Here is a 19,045-nt window from a genome sequence, read left to right as displayed (position 1 = left end):
AAGGACTAAATATAAAGTCCCAAGATAGGTTTAGGAGGCATGGTTAGGTAAGAGTTGGGTGTGAGTCATGTTTTTGCCAATTAGGTCCCGATAAGCATAATATTGCTCAAAGTTTCTCTATAAGACAAACCATGGTAAAATATTTCAAAAAAGTAAAAAAACTATAAAAGGAAGGTCCTTAGGTGTTTTAGGTTCATTTTATGAGAGTTAAAACCAAACTAGACAAGTTTGGAGGCATAGATTTCAAAATTACAAAAGTTGTCAAAATTGTTCATTGACAACTTTACAATTTTTGCACATTTTGAGAAAAGGAAAAAATAGGTAGTTGTGGCTTGAATCAAAGGCCAAGGTGAATAGAGGAACCTAATTAAACACCCTACAATGCATTTATAAGGGTTGGTTGGATCACTTGTATGAACAATTATTGAAATAAGCAAGATTGCTGACAAGGAAACAAACCTTTTGGAGGACTGATAGAGTAGTTGGATGGATGTGCTTGTTGTTTTTGATGGAATAGTTTCTTGATTCCATGTTTTGAATTTTTTCTATGTTGTTTTGACTAGTGATATTCATCTTTTTAGGTTTTAAAAATTACTTAGTTTTTGGTTACCTATTGTCCAATTTCGTGCAACCAGCAACCAAATGGTTGTAGCTTGATTTTCCATGGTCAAAAGACTATGGCATTTGGAAATAAATTAATAGCCACTGTAAACAATGTACATAGTAATTTTGAAGCACATGGGAGTCAGATGGCCAGTTTTATAAGTGAGCCCTAGGCAAGCAAATGAAGGCTTGGCAAATAGCAGTGAAGCTTGTAGTTGAGTTTTAGAGTGAATAGAAGATTGGCATGTGGAGCAAGGTATTAGGTGTCCAAAAAAAAAAGGAGGAGGTTTGATGCTGAGTCTAGTGCATTTAGTAGGAGTTTTTCTATCATTGCCCTTGAGACTCTCAAAACAAGGGTATTCAGGAACCATACTATATGGACACCATGGGGGCTTGAAACCAAGAAAATATGCAAGCCCTAGATAATGTGAAACAATTTATAATAAGAATCAATAGGCCTTGGTAAGGAGTTTTTAAAGTTATTGCAAGTTCCTTTTTTATAGGAGAGCTAATAGGGGCTCTTAGGGCTACAATGACAAATAGGACAATTTGGAGTTATGGGTATGTTAGACATATCCAAAAGATGTATAATAATGTGAAAAGTGTCAAGAATCATAGGAAGAAGTGTAAACATTACTTTGAACCTCTCGATGGAATCTGGTGGAGTTTTGGCTTATTAAGAAAAAAGATTCACAGTTAGGGTGTCAGAATGAGGAGCAAAAAACTAAGTTCATTGGTGAGTTTTTTGGAGAAAGGGGATTGAAAGAGAATCCTCTAGTTTGGGGTTAGAGGAGTGACCCTAAGTAGGATAAGAAGTATCCTTGATAGAGAAAGAAAATCTCTAAGTGAGGAAGCTCCCCATAAAAGTGGTATCAGAACCATAAGGTTGTGGCTTGTGGTGGTATGTTGTATTCCACTAAATCAAGTGGATCTTCAAAGATGGTAACTAATGCGGAGCTGGCTAAGAGGTATATGAGAAGAAGAAACTCATGGAGGAGAAAATTAGACTTCTTGATGAGGCCATAGAAGAGATGAAAGATAAGTTGAAAGAAATGGAAGATGCATTCCTAGCAAGGGAAGATTAAGATACTAGTAAAGAATGTCAACTTGGAGCATGGAATACCTGAACCGGATCCTCCACTTTGTGAGAAAGAACCATTCCTCAAAGCCCTCAAGGTATTTGGAGGAAAGAATCTTGATAATGTTTCACTATTCTATTATAAAATGGATGCAGAGCTAGTTCTAGAGTGGATTAAGAGTATTGCAAAATTGGTTTGAATGTAAAGGGACAAAAGAGGCCTCGAAGGCAAGGTTTGCAAAGTAAAGATTGAAAGGACAAGCACTAACTTGGTGGAATTTTATGCAAGAGGAGAGAAAGAGTGAAGGGAAGAAACCAATAGCTAACTAGAAGGCTATGGTAGCAAAGATAAAAGAGACCTATTTTCCAGAAGATTATGAGATTCATATTCAGAAGTAAAGATAGAATCTCAAGCAGAAGGATCATGATGTAGCTACCTACACTAAAGAATTCAAAAAACTTGCTCTAATGTCAAGGGTGCAAGAGGTAGAGAGAATTAAGGTGGAAAGGTACTTAAATGACCTTAAGTGGTCTATCTAGGATGAACTGAGTTTATTCAGTCTCACCATATTGTAGAGTTATTTCCAAGTGGCTAGGAAAGTGGAAGACAAGTTGAGGAAGAAGGGTGACTCAAGCTCCAAAAGCAGAGGTAGAGGTAAAGACTTTAGAGCTAACTCCAGAGGAGTTTCTAGTGGGAGAAAAAATGATCAAAGAGGCTATGAAGACTCCAAGTAGACTAAAAAATCTAGTGAGACTAGTCAAAGGGGAGGCTCTAGCAGAGGGAAAAGATTCAATAGTGAGGATAGTGGTAGATATGAGAGTAGCAAAAAAGGCTCACACATTAGTAACATGAAATGTTATGACTGTGGTAAGTTGGGGCATCCTTCCAATTGATGTCCAAAGAAGGTATTTTTTGGCATTAAGTTAGTATTGCCATTAGTGACAAAACTTATCCATATCAGTATAGCTATCGAGCTTAGCACTTAATTTTCTACACTCATCGAGCATAGAGGCAATGTGAAGTTTAGTAGTGTCTACCGAGCTTCATAGTGTCTACTGAGCAGTAAGTTTGTGTCATGAAGATTTAGTGTAAACTTAGCATTGGAAGAAGTAGCATTTTCTGAGTGAAGTAAGGTAAACTCAGTGTGCAGTATCTACCGAGTGACATTACATCTATCGAGTCACTAGTGGTCATCGAGTTTAGAACTACATTGAGTGATTAGTATGGACTGAGCCTTCACTTCTATTGAGTGTATGATGATGCCGAGTAATGCAGTGGACATCATGTATCAGAAGGTCACCGAATTAGTTTAGTGAACTCGAGTTATTTACTTTTGGGTTGACTTTGTAATGTGTTTTTCACTTATGTTTCGATCGACCTTATATATGTAAGGTGTATTGTAAGATGTCATATGCATGAAGCAATAGCGAAGTAATGTGAAATATTGTTGAAGTACATGCAAAGGATTATCAGTAGTAGTTCAAGGAATACAACAAGGTCAATACAAAGGAAAAAAAGTTATATCCATCACACAAGGTGATCATTGCATAAATGATTTTATCAACAATTAGTTGTAAGTAGATCCACTACTTCATCTTAACAAGTGAATTAGTTTCTAAATCCTTTAACAAGGTAGACTTAATAGTCTTTGTACAAATCTCTTAAACAAGTGCATACTTCATATTATGTTTGTAAATCCTCTAACAAGGTGGACCTAGCAGTCCTTTGTGCTCCTAATAGGGTTGATCACCAGAAGTGATCAATGTAAGCCTTAACAGGCCAACTATATGCTACAATATTGAAGTTTTGTGGGTATCAGCCCAACCCTAGTTTTACTTTCTATTTGGAAGGTTTTTGCATCACCAAAATATTGTGTTATTTTGTGTGATGAATGTTTTATCTTTCAGTATTAATGCATGCAGTAGCATAGATTGATTTGTGGTAAAAGGAAGAATTTTAAAGTTACTAATTCACGCCACCCCTCTTAGTAAATTGTCATATCTTAAATATTTCCAACAGCATCAACATCCTATGGAGAGAAGAAGATAACTTATCTCCAAGAGGAAGATAGTCAAAAAATAGGGGAAGTGGACCTTGAAATAGAGAAGGTTGAGAACCTCATGTTGACGAGAGCCTTGGTTAAAGAGCTAGTCAAGGAGGAACCAAAATAAAGGAGAGCACTATTTAGAACCACATGCAAGATACTTGGAAAAGTATGCAATGTGATCAAGACTCATGGTCTATTGATAATGTGATGTCAAAGGAGGTAGAACAAAAACTTTTCCTAGAAAAGATTCCCCATGTGTGTCCTTGTAGGGTGACATGGTTGAACAAGGGGCATAATATATTAGTGAATGAACAATTATGGGAAGACATCACTATTAGTAAGTATAAAGATAAGATTATATGTTATGTACTACCTATGGATGCTTTCCATCTACTATTAGGGAGGCCCTAGTAGAATGATAGAGATGTAGTGCAATATGGGAAGGAAAATAAGTACTCATTGAAAAAGGATGGGGTCACTTATAAAATACAGTCTTCAGTGGAAGAGGATAAGGTAGAGAAGGCTACTTCTAAGAAATTAATAATGAGTGGAAAAGAGATAATCAAGGACCTGAAGGAAGGTGAAGGAGTAGGGTATGCCATCATCATGAAGCTAAATGAGGAGAAGTCATCAACATAAGCACTTATACCTGCAAAAGTGCAAGAACTATTAAATCGGATTGAAGACATTATTTTTGATAGATCACCACCAACACTACTCCCAAAAAGAGCCACAATTTATCAAATTGACTTCATAATTGGTGCATCATTTCCTAACAAGGCTACATAGAAGATAACACTAGAGAAGAATAAGGAGATAGCCAGACAACTCCAATAGCTACTTGATTAGGGGATGATTAGGAAGAGCTTCAGTCCATGTGCAGTACTAGTTGTCCTAGCACCTAAAAAGGGAGGTAAGTGGAGAATGTGTACTGATTCTAGAGAAATTAATAGAATCAAAATTAGATATAGATTTCCTATTCCTAGGATAGAGGACCTAATGGTCTATCTTGGTGGAGCTACATACTTTTCTAAAATTGATCTCAAAAGTGGATATTATCAAATTAGGATGAAGGAGGGTGATTAATGGAAGTCTACATTTAAGACTACTGATGGTCTCTATGAGTAGTTGGTAATGCCATTTGGCCTTACCAATGCACCAAGTACCTTAATGAGAGTCATGAATGTATTCTTGAAAGAATATATAGGAGTTTTTTTTGTTGTCTTGTCATGTCCCCTTTTCAAATAATTAAAAAAGAAAATCTTTGCTAAGGCAGGCAGGCCCAAGAAAGTGAAGTTTCGAAAAAAGGGGGTTAATCTTTGGAAACCGTTGGACTAATAAATTAAAATTATTATTAAAATAACTTTCATTAACCTCTCTTGGACATGAGTTACAGTTATGCCCTCTTTTAAGGGGTTTGGAGGCATTTTGGGCTCATTCCAGAACTTGATTTTCGCTCATTCTTTGTTATTCTTCAGAGGCTGCCAAACCTGTGGAGAAGGAGACCCAAGAACGGGAGTTTGTAGGTTTCCAGGGAGACCCAAGAATGGGAGTTTGTAGGTTTCCAGGAAGGCTAAGGATGGGAGTTTGAAGCCATTCCATGTGCATGCTCATATAGAGTTTGCCTTTGTGCTGAACAGTGCAGATTTGTGAGTTTTCGGGTGTGTTTTTGTATGAGTTTGGTGTTTACAGTTGAGTATTTCATATCAGTTTGGGTTGCTTCTGTATATCAGACTTTTAAATGTTAAAATAGAGCTGAATATATATATTGGGATGTGATTAAACTTCTGAGATAGATTATTAGTGTTTTTGTGGTGTTTCCGGGCATATTTTGTGCTATTTCGGGAGCTCGATGAGCATAGTTTTGGTCCTACATTTTTGAGCTGTTGTGTAAAGGCTATACGGATCTGGAAATGTCAATTTGAAGGTTTTTATGCTGCTGAAAGTTCTGTAAAAATTTTCATTTTCAGATTTATTAATAATTTGTGAAGTTGTGAAGCTTTTAGCACTATTTTCAGCATACCCGATTTGGGGTTTCTTGAGGAATTTGGTGGATCTTTGGGATATCAGTTGTTTGATATTAAAGATCTGATTAAAGGTTGGAAATATCATAAAAAATCAGAAAAGGGACATTTCAGTGGTATCAGAGCCATGATCTTGCCAGCCTGAGGGTTTGTAGAAGTTGCATGTCAGTTTTGACAACTACCCAGATCTTGCATTTCAGTTTTTAGAACTACCCAAATCTTACATGTCATAATTTATGGTTGCATGTTGCTTCTAATCAGCTACATGTAAAAAATTATGGTTGCATGCCACTTCTAATAATTTTCATGTTAGTTCTTGGTGAATTTGGTGGTTGTAGAAGTTTGCATGTCAGTTTTGACAACTACCCAGATCTTGCATGTTAGTTTTGACAACTACCCAGATCTTGCATGTTAGTTTTGACAACTACCCAGATCTTGCATTTTTGACAACTACTCAGATCTTGCATGTCATAATTGATGATTGCATGTTGCTTCTAATCAGTTGCATGAAAAAATTTTATGGTTTCATGCTACTTCTAATCATTTGCATGTTAGTTCTTGGTGAATTTGGTGGTTGCATGTTGCTTCTAATCAGTTGCATGTCAAAATCTATTGTTGCATGCTACTCCTAATCATTTGCATGTTAGTTCTTGGTGTTTGAAGAAGTTATATCCTATTGGGGTTACACTCTACTTTATCCAAAATGGACAGGTATAGTATAGAGTCTCAGAGGGAACGATCTTGGACAATTGATAGCCAGAGTCAAAATAGTAGAAAGGATGGTTATTTAGACATTCAAGATAAAATTATAAAAATAATCCATGACATGTCTGAACAGTTGGTTGAGCACCATCGTATAATGAATGCCATGTTGTCTGACCCAGCTAAGGTGGATAAGTTGACTGGATTTCTATTTGGCAAATTTTCTCACAGGGCAGATGACACAATTACCGAGAACTTGCATGAGGAGTTTGAGAAACTAGCTGATAGCCAGGTAGAGGTCTCAGATTCTACTCTGCCACAGGAGGTGGTGGGAAAGGATATTACATAGATTGATAGTAATGGTCAACTTGATACTCAAATTGAGATAATTGTTTACAGGTCGTCAAAGGGTGATGCCACAGGTATTCAGGATAGTATAGTTACAATAGGCAGTGACTATAGTGTAGTGGGTTTAGATGATGATTATGAGGATGTTGTTGTGCAGGATGGTGAGATACCTAGTAGAGATGAGCAGACATTGAGCATTCATGACTTTTCTGAGAAAGAGTACCAGGCACAGTTAGATGCTTCATCACATGAGGTTGAGGCTGGTAGCAAATTCACATGATTTGTCCAGCCAGCTGAAGGTGAACAAAGATAGTATTGTGACTTTATTATCTCATCATGACAGGTATGTGGAGTTAGTTGGTATTGGTCAAATTACTCAGGTGAGGAGTTTTCTTGAGTTACCAGTTGATTCTAGTTTACGGATATGGAATCGAGATTGTTATATTGGCGTTTGGGATTCAGTTGACTGGAGATCTTTAACACTTTTTGGTAGCAGTGTTTGTTTGGGTGCTATCATGGATTTGATTAATAGATTACACGGTGTTGTCTTTTCTTGTGCCAGTATCTTTTCTGATGTTGGTATTAGTTTTTATACACCAATGTTGGGCTTTGTTCATATATCCAGTCGACCATACTTGCTGGAATGCATTGATGATATTTCATATTTGGCAGTGTGTATAGATGAGTCTCAGGATCATATTGGCATTGATGACATCCAGGAGGATGCAGTGGGTAGTTTTGAAGAATTAGTTTCCTTGGGTATAGAGGAGTTGGACAGCAATGCTAATGTTTTTGATACTCCGTATGTTGATATGAGCTTTAGATTTGATTCACAGGATATGGATGGTACTACTCTAGAGACTAGTAACTTTGAGGATACTCCTTTAGACAGTGCATCAAAGGAGGTTTGTAGGAGACAGTCAAGCCAATGCCATCATGTGTCTAATCAGTTGAGAGTTAGTGATCGAGACACTGCTATCACTTGCCAGCATTTCGATGCTGCTCATCAGTTGTTAGCAATTTATGGATGGGGTTCTCCTACTAGTGATGAGCAGGGAGGCGGTTATCTTTCCTTGATAGAGTTTCACTCTTTATGGGAGGCTATTCAGATTTTGAGATAGAATTATATGCAGTTGGTAGAAGACAAAGATTATCTTATGGAGTGGGGCAGTACAGCATATGATGCATTGTTGGCCAAGGAAGATGAGGTGAGTGAGCTTACTGAGCAGCTTGAGGTGACTTCTGAGATTCTTGAGAATACATAGTTGGCTCTCAAGGAGTCACAGTTTCATTTGGCCAAGGTGACCATGGAGTTAGAGCGACTACAGTCTTTACCTGATTCTATACAGTCACAAGCTATGGTGTTTGGTGATCCGAGGATGTCCATGGCCGAGATTGTTAGAGACAGTGGAGATGGGGATGCATCCATCCTTGATACTAACATTGGCATATCAGGTTCATTCCCACTAGAGTCAGGTTCAATTGAGTTGGGTGCTGTAGCAAATTTTTGTGGTATGCCTGACATGGTGGTGACCTCTAGTACTAATGGCACGAAGACTAGAGATGTTGTATCAAAGACCATGTGTGATGTTGGTGAGCTGATAGTTGGCATGGTTCCTACTAGTAATACTACTCCCTTTGTAATGTCTTCAGAGGTAGTAGTCAGTTCCAACTTGGTTAATGATCGATTGTGGTTAGTTACATCTGGATTGCAGTCTGAGCCACTGACTGAGATTGGTGCATTCTATCGGCATTACACTATGAGGTTGATAATACATGACTTAGAGCAGGAGTTTTGGAGTGATGCTTTAGCAGGTGTTGTTATTGATTCTACTCCTTTGGCTATGACATCTCTTGACTTAGCTAGTGATCAGTCACAGTGGGTTGTATCACTTCTTCATGCAGTGTATGGGAGTTATGGTTATGAGATAGTGGCCGATGATTTGCAGAGTTGTGTTGACTGCAGGAGTTGTACAGTGTGTGGATTCTCCATACTTGGTACAGTTTCATTCGAGAGGGTTCACCATTGTTGCAGAGTTGGATTGTACATTCCATATAGGCCAGTGGGAAGCGTTGATGGTATTTACTGTGTTGGTAGTTTGATTTGTCCACTTTACTTGGGTTCTAATGTTCTAAGAGTTTGTGTCTCATGGGTTTTTGACTATGGTAGTGGTGATTTTGGAGTTTGGTTGAGCTATAATTGTCAATTTGATTATGGATTCCTCTTGGTCATATTGCAGAGGATATTGCAGGAGCCTATGTTAATTGGTGGTAGTATAGTTCATGACTACATTTGGGATCCAGGTGGATTGATTGGTTTATTGTTCAGCCATTTCTTGAGGACAAGAAATGATTGGGAGGGGAGGACTTGTCATGTCCCCTTTTCAAATAATTAAAAAAGAAAATCTTTGCTAAGGCAGGCAGGCCCAAGAAAGTGAAGTTTCGAAAAAAGGGGGTTAATCTTTGGAAACCGTTGGAATAATAAATGAAAATTATTATTAAAATAAGTTTCATTAACCTCTCTTGGACATGAGTTACAGTTATGCCCTTTTTTAAGGGGTTTGGAGGCATTTTGGGCTCATTCCAGAACTTGATTTTCGCTCATTCTTTGTTATTCTTCAGAGGCTACCAAACCTGTGGAGAAGGAGACCCAAGAACGAGAGTTTGCAGGTTTCTAGGGAGACCCAAGAATGGGAGTTTGCAGGTTTTCAAGAAGGCTAAGGATAGGATTTTGAAGCCATTCCATGTGCATGCTCATACAGAGTTTTCCTTTGTGCTGAACAGTGCAGATTTGTGAGTTTTCGGGTGTGTTTTTGTATGAGTTTGGTGTTTACAGTTGAGTATTTCATATCAGTTTGGGTTGCTGCTATATATTAGACTTTTAAATGTTAAAATAGAGCTGAATATATATATTGGGATTTGATTAAACTTTTGAGATAGATTATTAGTGTTTTTGTGGTGTTTTCGGGCATATTTTGTGCTATTTTGGGAGCCCGATGAGCATAGTTTTGGTCCTACATTTTTGAGCTGTTGTGTAAAGGCTATACGGATCTGGAAATGTCAATTTGTAGGCTGTTACAATTTGTAGGCTGTTATGCTGCTGAAATTTCTGTAAAAATTTCCATTTTCAGATTTATTAATAATTTGTGAAGTTGTGAAGCTTTTAGCACTATTTTCAGCATACCCGATTTGGGGTTTCTTGAGGAATTTGGTAGATCTTTGGGATATCAGTTGTTTGATCTTAAAGATCTGATTAAAGGTTGGAAATATCATACAAAATTAGAAAAGGGACATTTCAAAGTACCTTAATGAGAGTCATGAATGTATTCTTGAAAGAATATATAGGAGTTTTTGTTGTTGTGTATCTAGATGAAATTCTCATCTTTAGAAAGAAAAAAAGAGGAACACACAAAGCATCTAGAAATGGTGTTGAGGAAGTTTAAAGAGGAGAAGTTGAAAATGAATCTTGAGAAGATTGAGTTCATGAAAGAATAACTAGTGTACTTTGGTTTCATTGTATCCCAAGGAAATCTAAAAATAAAGAAGATTAAGGTAGAGAAAATCTTGAGTTGGCCTACTCCTAGATCCGCTACTCTAACTAGAAATTTTCATAGCCTAGCATAATTTTACTGGAGGTTTAACAAGATTTGTGCACCAATGAATGACACCATTAAGGGAGGCATGAAGTCCAAGTTCATATGGACCAAGGCTATAGATTCAATAATTTTTAAAGGTTGAAAAAGGAAGTGGCAATCCAACCATTATTGGTTTTTCCTAGTTTTGAGAAACCAATTGTGGTAGAGTGTGATGCTAGCAACATAGTAGTTGGAGTAGTATGAAGCCAACAAGATAGGCCTATGGAATTTTTTAGTGAGAGGTTGAATGAAGAAAAGACAATATATTCAACATATGATCTAGAACTCTATGCACTTGTTCAAGCCCTTAAGAAGAGGAGGAATTACCTATTGCCTAAGAAGTTTGTTTTCTTAACTAACAACCAAGCACTAAGTTTCATCAATTCCTAGGAGAAGCTTAGTTTGAGGCACATCAAATGGATGGAGTTCTTATAGTCCTACACTTTTACTATCAAACACAAGAAAGGTACCAATAACAAGGTGGCAAATGCTTTAAGTAGAAGATTATTGACTATTCAAGAAGTCAAGTAGTAGATCATAGGACTAGAAGGATTTAAGGATATGTATGGTGAGGATACTAATTTTTTAGAGGCCTACAAGGTATGTATTAACTTTTAAAATCATTTCCATAGTGACTTTTCTAAATACACATTGCAAAATGGGTTATTATTTAAGGGTCAACAATTGTGCATCCCAAGGGGCTCTATGAGGGAAAATCTCATACAAGAGAAGTGCAATGGAGGCACGAGTGGGAATTTTGGCCTTAATAAGACCCTAGACCTAGTGGAAAGGTTTTACAACTAGCCCAAGATGCAAAGGGATGTAAGGAGGTATGTGGAGAATTGTGGTAAACGTCAGAAGGAAAAGGGCATTTTATTCAATGTAGGACTTTACCAACCTCTTCCCATTCCTAATAGGCCTTGGGAATACATCAGCATCAATGTCATAGTAGGCTTACCAAGGACTAAGACAGGGTTAGATAGTGTGTTTGTGGTGGTAGATAGATTCAACAAGATGAGCCATTTTATCCCATGTAAGAAAACACATGATGCTAGTCATATAGCTAACCTATTCTTCAAAGAGGTGGTTAGAATTCATGGGCTACCAATGAGAATTATGGTTGATAGAGATGTTAAGTTTATGGAGCATTTTTTGAAGACCTTATAGAGGAGATTGGGTACAAACCTAGCTCATAGTTCTATCTACCACCCCCAAATGGATGAGTAGATGTAGGTCATCAATAGGGTCCTAGGAAACCTCCTAAGGTGTCTCACCAAGGGGTATGGGAAGAGTTGGGAGAAAGTGATACCTCAGGCACAATTTGCCTATAATGATAGCAAACAAAGGACAATAGGGTTAGGCCCTTTCCAAATAGTGTACAAAACACATCCAAGGGGCATAATAGAGTTGAGGGAACTACCCACACATGGCACCATCAGTGGAAATTTTGATAACTTTGCTTAGTTTGTGAAAGAGGTACATGATCAGGTTAAGCAGGCCTTGATGGCAGCAAATCATAAGTTGAAGGAAAAGAAGGATGAAGGGAGGAGAGAACTATAATTTCAAGTGGGAGATTTGGTCATGGTCTACTTAAATAAATCTAGGCTATAGAAAGGCATCCCTAGTAAGTTGCACATGAAGAGGATTGGGCCATGCAAGGTACTAGAGAAGTATGGACCCAATGCCTACAAAATAGACTTACCCAAAGACATGGCTTGATACCTTACAAGGATCCATTTGTGGATGAAGAATAGTATTAGGTAGAACTAAAAAGGGATATATTAGACTTACAAGTATCTGAAAGGAGGCATTCGAAAGTGGAGAAGATACTAGATTCTAGAGTGAAAAAGAGCACAAGGAATAAGGTGTATAGAGAAAATTTGGTGAAATGGAAGGAAAATTTTGAAGCTAAAGAAATTTGGGTGGCTGAGAGTGATTTCAAGGGCCATGGAATCAGCAAGGAGTTCCTCTCTCCATAGGTACCTTAGACTTCTTCTTTCAAGGGGAGAATGGTGTAGGAGCACATTGGGGTAAGGTAAATCCCTAGCTCAAATTTTGGTTTGTAAATGGTCTAACCAACCATTGAGTGAATAGGGACTAAATATAAAGTCCCGATATAGGTTTAGGAGGTGTGGCTAGGTAAGAGTTGAGTGTGAGTAAATTTTTTGCCAATTAGGTCCTAATAAGCATAATATTACTCAAAGTTTCTCTATAAGACAAAACATGGTAAAATATTTCAAATGGGGGAAAAGGCATAAAAGGAAAATCCTTAGGTGTTTTAGGTTGATTTTATGTGAGTTAAAACCAAACTAGACAAGTTTGGAGGACTAGATTGCAAAATTGTAAAAGTTATCAAAATTGCTCATTCAAGGTTCCAGTGGTAAAACTAGTGATCAAAGAAGCTATGAAGACTCCAAGTGGAATAAAAAAAAAAGTGAGACTATTCAAAGGGGAGGCTATAGTAGAGGAAGAGGATTCAATAATGGGGACATAGCTAGATATGAGATTATTAGAAAAGACTAACACTTTAGTAACATGAAATGTTATCATTGTGGTTAGTTGGGGCATCCTGCCTATTGATGTCTAGAGAAGGCGTCAACATCTTATGGAGAGAAGAAGATAGATTATGTCCAAGAGGAAGACAATCAAAAAATAATGGAAGTGGACCTTGAAATAGAGAAGGGTGAGAACCTCATGTTGAGGAGAGTGTTGGTCAAAGAGCTAATCAAGGAGGAACCCAAATAGAGGAGAACACTATTCAAGACCACATGCAAGATACTTGGAAAAGTATGTAATGTGATCATAGACTCAGGGTCTAGTAATAATGTGATGTCAGAGGAGACAATACAAAAACTTGGTCTAGAAAGGATTCCCGATCTATGTCCTTATAGGGTGACTTGGTCGGAAAAGGGGCATAATATATTGGTGAATGAAAAAGTATGGGAAAACATCACTATTGTCAAGTATCAAGATAAGATCATATGTTGTGTACTATCTATGGATGCTTTCCATCTACTACTAGGGAGGCCCTAGTAGTATGATAGAGAGGAAGTGCATAATGGGAAGGAAAATAAGTACTCATTCAAAAAGGATGGGGTCACCTATAGAATACAATCTTTAGTGGAAGAGGATAGGGTAGAGAAGGATACTACTAAGACATTGCTAATGAGTAGAAAAGAAATCCTCAAGGACTTGAAGGAAGGTGAAGGGGTAGGGTATGCCATCATTATGAAGCCAAAGGAGGAGAAGTCATCAACATAAGCATTTATACCTACAAAAGTATAAGAACTATTAGATCAGATCGAAGACATTATTTTTGATGGATCACCACCAAATTACCCCCAAAAAGAGCCATAATTTATTAAATTGACTTCATACTTGGTGCATTTTGGCCTAACAAGGCTCCATACAAGATGACACCAAAGTAGAACAAGGAGATAGCTAGACAATTCCAAGAGCTACTTGATTAGGAGTTGGTTAGGAAGAGCATCAGTCCATGTGTAGTATTGGTTGTCCTAGCACCTAAAAAGGAAGGTAAGTGGAGAATGTGTACTAATTCTAGGGAAATTAATAGAATCACAATAAGATATAGATTTCCTATTCCTAGGATAGAGGACTTAATGGGCATCTTGGTGGAGCTAGATACTTTTCTAAAATTGATCTCAAGAGTGGTTATTATTAGATTAGGATGAAGGAGGACCTAATGAATGGAAGTATACATTTAAGACTATTGAGGGTCTCTATGAGTGGTTGGTAATGCCATTTGGCCTTACCAATGCACCATGTAGCTTCATGAGAATCATGAATGAATTATTGAAGGAATATATAGGAGTTTTTATCATTGTGTATCTAGATGACATCCTCATCTTCAACAAGAAAAAATAAGAACACATGAAGCACCTAGAAATGGTGTTGAGGAAGCTTGAAGAGGAGAAGTTGACATCAAATCTTGAGAAGAGTGAGTTCATGAAAGGAGAACTAGTGTAATTGAATTTTGTTGTGTCCCAAGGAAATCTGAAAATGGACAAGATTAAGGTAGAGGCAATATTGAGTTTTCCTACTCCTAAATCTACTACTTAGGTTAGAATTTTTCATGGCATAGCACAATTTTATAGGAAGTTTGTGAGGAGTTTTAGCAAGATTTGTGCACCAATGAATGACACCAATATGGGAGACATGAAGACCAAGTTCATATGGACCAAGGTTATAGATGATAGTTTTGAAAGTTTGAAAAAGGAAGTGGCAATCCAACCATTAATGGTTTTGCCTAGTTTTCAAAAGCTAATTGTGGTAGTGTGTAATGCTAGCAACATAATAGTTGGGGCAGTATTAATCCAAGAGGTTAGGCCTATGGAATTTTTTAGTGAGAGGCTAAATGAAGCTAAGACAAGGTATTCAACAAATTATCTAGAACTCTATGCACTTGTTCAAGCCGTTAAGAAGTGGAGGCATTATCTATTACCTAAGCAATTTGTTGTTTTCATTAACAACCAGGCACTAAGTTTCATCGATTCCTAGGAGAATCTTAGTTTGAGGCGCATCAAATGAATGGAGTTCTTGCAGTTGTACACTTTTACTATCAAACACAAGAAAGGTACCAATAACAAGGTGGCAAACGCTTTGAGTAGCAGGTTGTTGACTATTCCAAAAGTTAAGTTGTAGATCATAGGACTAAAAGGATTTAAGGAAATGTATGGTGTAGATATTGATTTTTTAGAGGCCTATAGTGTATATATTAACTTTGAAAATCATTTCTATAGTGAATTTTTTGAATACACATTGCAAAATGGGTTATTATTTAAGGGTCAGTAGTTGTGCATCACAAGGGGATCTATAAGGGAAAATCTCTAACCATGAGTGGGAATTTTGCCCTTAATAAGACCCTAGACCTAGTGGAAAGGTTTTACTACTGGCCCAAGATGCAAAGGGATGTAAGGAGGTATGTTGAACAATTTTTTAAATGTCATAAGGCAAAGGGAACTTCATCCAATGTAGGGCTTTACCAACCTCTACACATTCCTAATAGGAATTTGGAATACATCAACATCAATTTCATAATAGGCTTACCAAGGATTAAGATATGGTTAGATAGTGTGTTTTTGGTGGTAGATAGTTTCAACAAGATGGCCCATTTTATCCCATGAAAGAAAACACATGATGTTAGTCATATAGCTAACCTATTCTTCAAAGAGGTAGTCTGAATTTAGGGGCTACCAATGAGAATTGTGGCTAACAAAAATGTCAAGTTTATGGGGCATTTTCGGAAGACCCTATGGAGGAGATTGGGTACAAACCTAGCTCATAGTTTTTCCTACCATCCCAAAATAGATGGGAAGATAGAGGTCATCAATAGGGTCCTACAAAACCTCCTAAGGTGTCTCACCAAGGAGTATGGGCAAAGTTGGGAGCAAGTGATAACTTAGGTAGAATTTTCCTATAATGATAGCAAGAAAAGGATAATAGGGTTAAGCCCTTTCCAAATAGTGTATGACACACATCCAAGGGGCATAATGGAGTTGAGGGAACTATCGACACATGGAACCATTAATGGAAATGCTGATGAATTTACTGAGTCTATGAAAGAGGTACATGATCAGGATGAGTAGACCTTAATGGAGGAAAATTAGAAGTTGAAGGAAAAGAAGGATGAAGGGAGGAGGGAACTACAGTTCCATATGGGAAATTTGGTCATGGTCTACTTAAATAAATCTAGGCTATAGAAGGTAATCTCTAGTAAGTTGTAGATGAAGAGGATTGGGCCATGCAAGGTACTAGAGAAGTATGGACCCAATGCCTACAAAGTAGACTTACCCAAAGACATGGCTATCTCTCCCATCTTCAATGTTAGAGACTTGATACCTTACAATGTTCCAAATGTGGATGAATAGGAGTATCAGGTAGAACTAAACAAGGATATATCAAACCTATAGGTACCTAAAAGGAGGCAACCACAAGTGGAGAAGATACTAGATTCTAGAGTGAAAAAGAGCACAAGGAACAAGGTGTAAAAAGAACATTTGATTAAATGGAAGTAAAATTATAAAGCTAAAGCAACTTGGTTGGTTGAGAATGATTTCAAGAACCATGACATAAACAAGAATTTCCTCTCTCCATAGGTACCCTAGAATTCTTCTCGTAGGGGGAGAATGGTGTAGGAGCACCTTAGAGAAAGGTAAAACCCTAGATCAAATTTTGGTAAATTTTCTAACCAACCATTGAGTGAATAAGGACTAAATATAAAGTCCCAATATAGGTTTAGGAGGTGTGGTTAGGTAAGAGTTGAGTGTGAGTCAAGTTTTTGCGAATTAGATCCTGATAAACATAACATTGCTCAAAGTTTATATAAGAAAAAACATGGTAAAATATTTATAATAAGGAAAAAAGTGTAAAAAGAGGGTCCTTGGGTGTTTTAGGTTCATTTTATGAGAGTTAAAACCAAACTAGACAAGTTTGGAGGCCTAGATTACAAAATTGCAAAAGTTGTCAAAATTGCTCATTAACAACTTTGCAAATTTTGCACATTTTGAGAAGAGAAAAAAATAGGTAGTTATGGCTCAATCCAAAGGCCAAGGTGGTTAAAAGAATGTATTCAAACACCCTCCAACTTATTTCTATGGGTTGGTTGAATCACTTGTATAGATAATTATTGAAACAAGAAGGATTGCTGACAGTGAAATAAACTTTTTGGAGGACTAAGAGAATAGTTGGATTGGAATACTTGTTGTTTCCAATGGAATAGTATCTTGAATCCATGTTTTGAATCTATGCTATGTTGTTTTGATTAGAGGTGGTCTTTTTTTTAGGTTTTCAAAATTACATAGTTTTTGCTTACCTGTTGTCCAGTTTTGTGCAACCAACAACCAAATGGCTATAGCTTGAGTTTCCATTGTCAAAAAAACTAAGGCCTTTGGAAATAAAGTAATAGCCATTGTAATTAATGTACATAGTAATTTTGAAGTGTGTGGGTGTCAAATGGCCATTTTTATAAGCAAGCCCTAGGCAAGAAAATGAAGGCTTGGCAAGACACAGTGAAGCTTGTAGTTGAGTTTTAGAGTGAACAGAGGATTGAAATATGGAGTAAGGTATTAGATGTCCACAAAATAGAGGAGGAGATTTGATGCTGAGTCTAGTGCATTTAGTAGGATTGTTGATATCATTTCTTTTAAACCCTCAAAATAAGGGTTTTATGGAACTTTATTGCACATAAACCATGGAGGCTTGAAACCAAGAAAATCTTCAAGCCCCAGTTGGTGTGAAACAATATTTAGTAAACATCAATAGGCCTTGTTAAGGATTTTTTCAATTATTGGAGGTTCCTTGTTTCTAGGATGGCTCATAGGAGTTCTTAGGGCTACAAGGAGAAATAAGGCAATTTGGAGTTGTGGGTATGTTAGACCTATCCAAAAGATGCAAAATGAACTAATAAGTGTCAAAAACTATAGGAAGAAGGTATAAACTTTATTTTGACCCTCTAATGGAATTTGGTAGAATGTTGGCTTATTAAGCTAAAAGATGCACAGTTAGGGTTTTGGAGATAGAAGAAGCAAAAAACTAAGTTAATTGATGAGTTTCTTGGAGAAAGGGAATTGGAAGAGAGTCCTCTAGGTTGGGGTTAGAGTAGTGACCCTCAGTAGGCTAAAAAGTAGCTTTGATAGAGAAAGAAAATCTCTAAGTGAAGAAGCTCCCCATTACAAGAGACACCAAGATTTAACCTGGAAACCCAATTTGGGAAAACCACCAATTGTAACTAGTTACTATTTTTCACTCTTCTGAAGTGATCCCTATTAGGAGCCAACCGTATTAATGGTTACAAAATACACTATTAGGTGTGACCCTAATAGGGGATTTAATTCACCTTGTTAGTAGTGGCCTTGTTATAGGTGTGCAAACACTTCAATCTAAAAATGCCACCTTGTTGAAGGATTTGCTAAATAGTTATTAGTCTAACTCTATTAGGAGATTTTATTCACTACTACAATTATTAGACTGCCAATGACTTGACCTAATTTCTGATGCAATTGACTTTGCTAATTCAGATCTCTATTTTGGCTTGATTACTTGATCCTCCTTGATCAAAATGTTATTTGCATCTCTGTCAACTTGGATACTCTATCCTCTTACAGATATCCTTCCAAATTCACTTCCTTAATTCATCTTCTTCAATTCTACACTTTAATCCTCAACTTAACCTTTCATTTATATGATTCACCTTGTCAAGTTAGTTTGAATACTCTTTTAATAAAATAATTATCATCTCTTGTATTAACCAATAAATTTATCAGACTTAATATCCTAACAATTTTCTAATATAGAATTGAGTACTTGGTTAAGATAGAAGTTCTAATTTTAACCAACCCAACTCGGTCAATACTAACTTTATGTTGACTTTCCATTGATAACTAACTAAGCTCAGTCAATATTGTCTTTGACCTTGATTATAACTAAATGCTCAACATATATAGGAGACTTCCTTCGATGCCCAAGTGAGCTTGGCTATCACTAACTGCTCAGGAAAGGCTTGGCATTTTATGTAACATCAAAGACAACATACAATTAAATAATTATTTTCAACAGCCATAAGGAAACTTAGGTACAAAAATAATTTCC

Source organism: Cupressus sempervirens, chromosome 10, assembly GCF_028749045.1.
Source record: "Cupressus sempervirens isolate cs-2001-9-10 chromosome 10, ASM2874904v1, whole genome shotgun sequence".
Classification (NCBI taxonomy): Eukaryota; Viridiplantae; Streptophyta; class Pinopsida; order Cupressales; family Cupressaceae; genus Cupressus; species Cupressus sempervirens.
The sequence above is the reverse complement of the archived record's forward strand: the minus strand, read 5'-3'. Positions refer to the sequence as shown.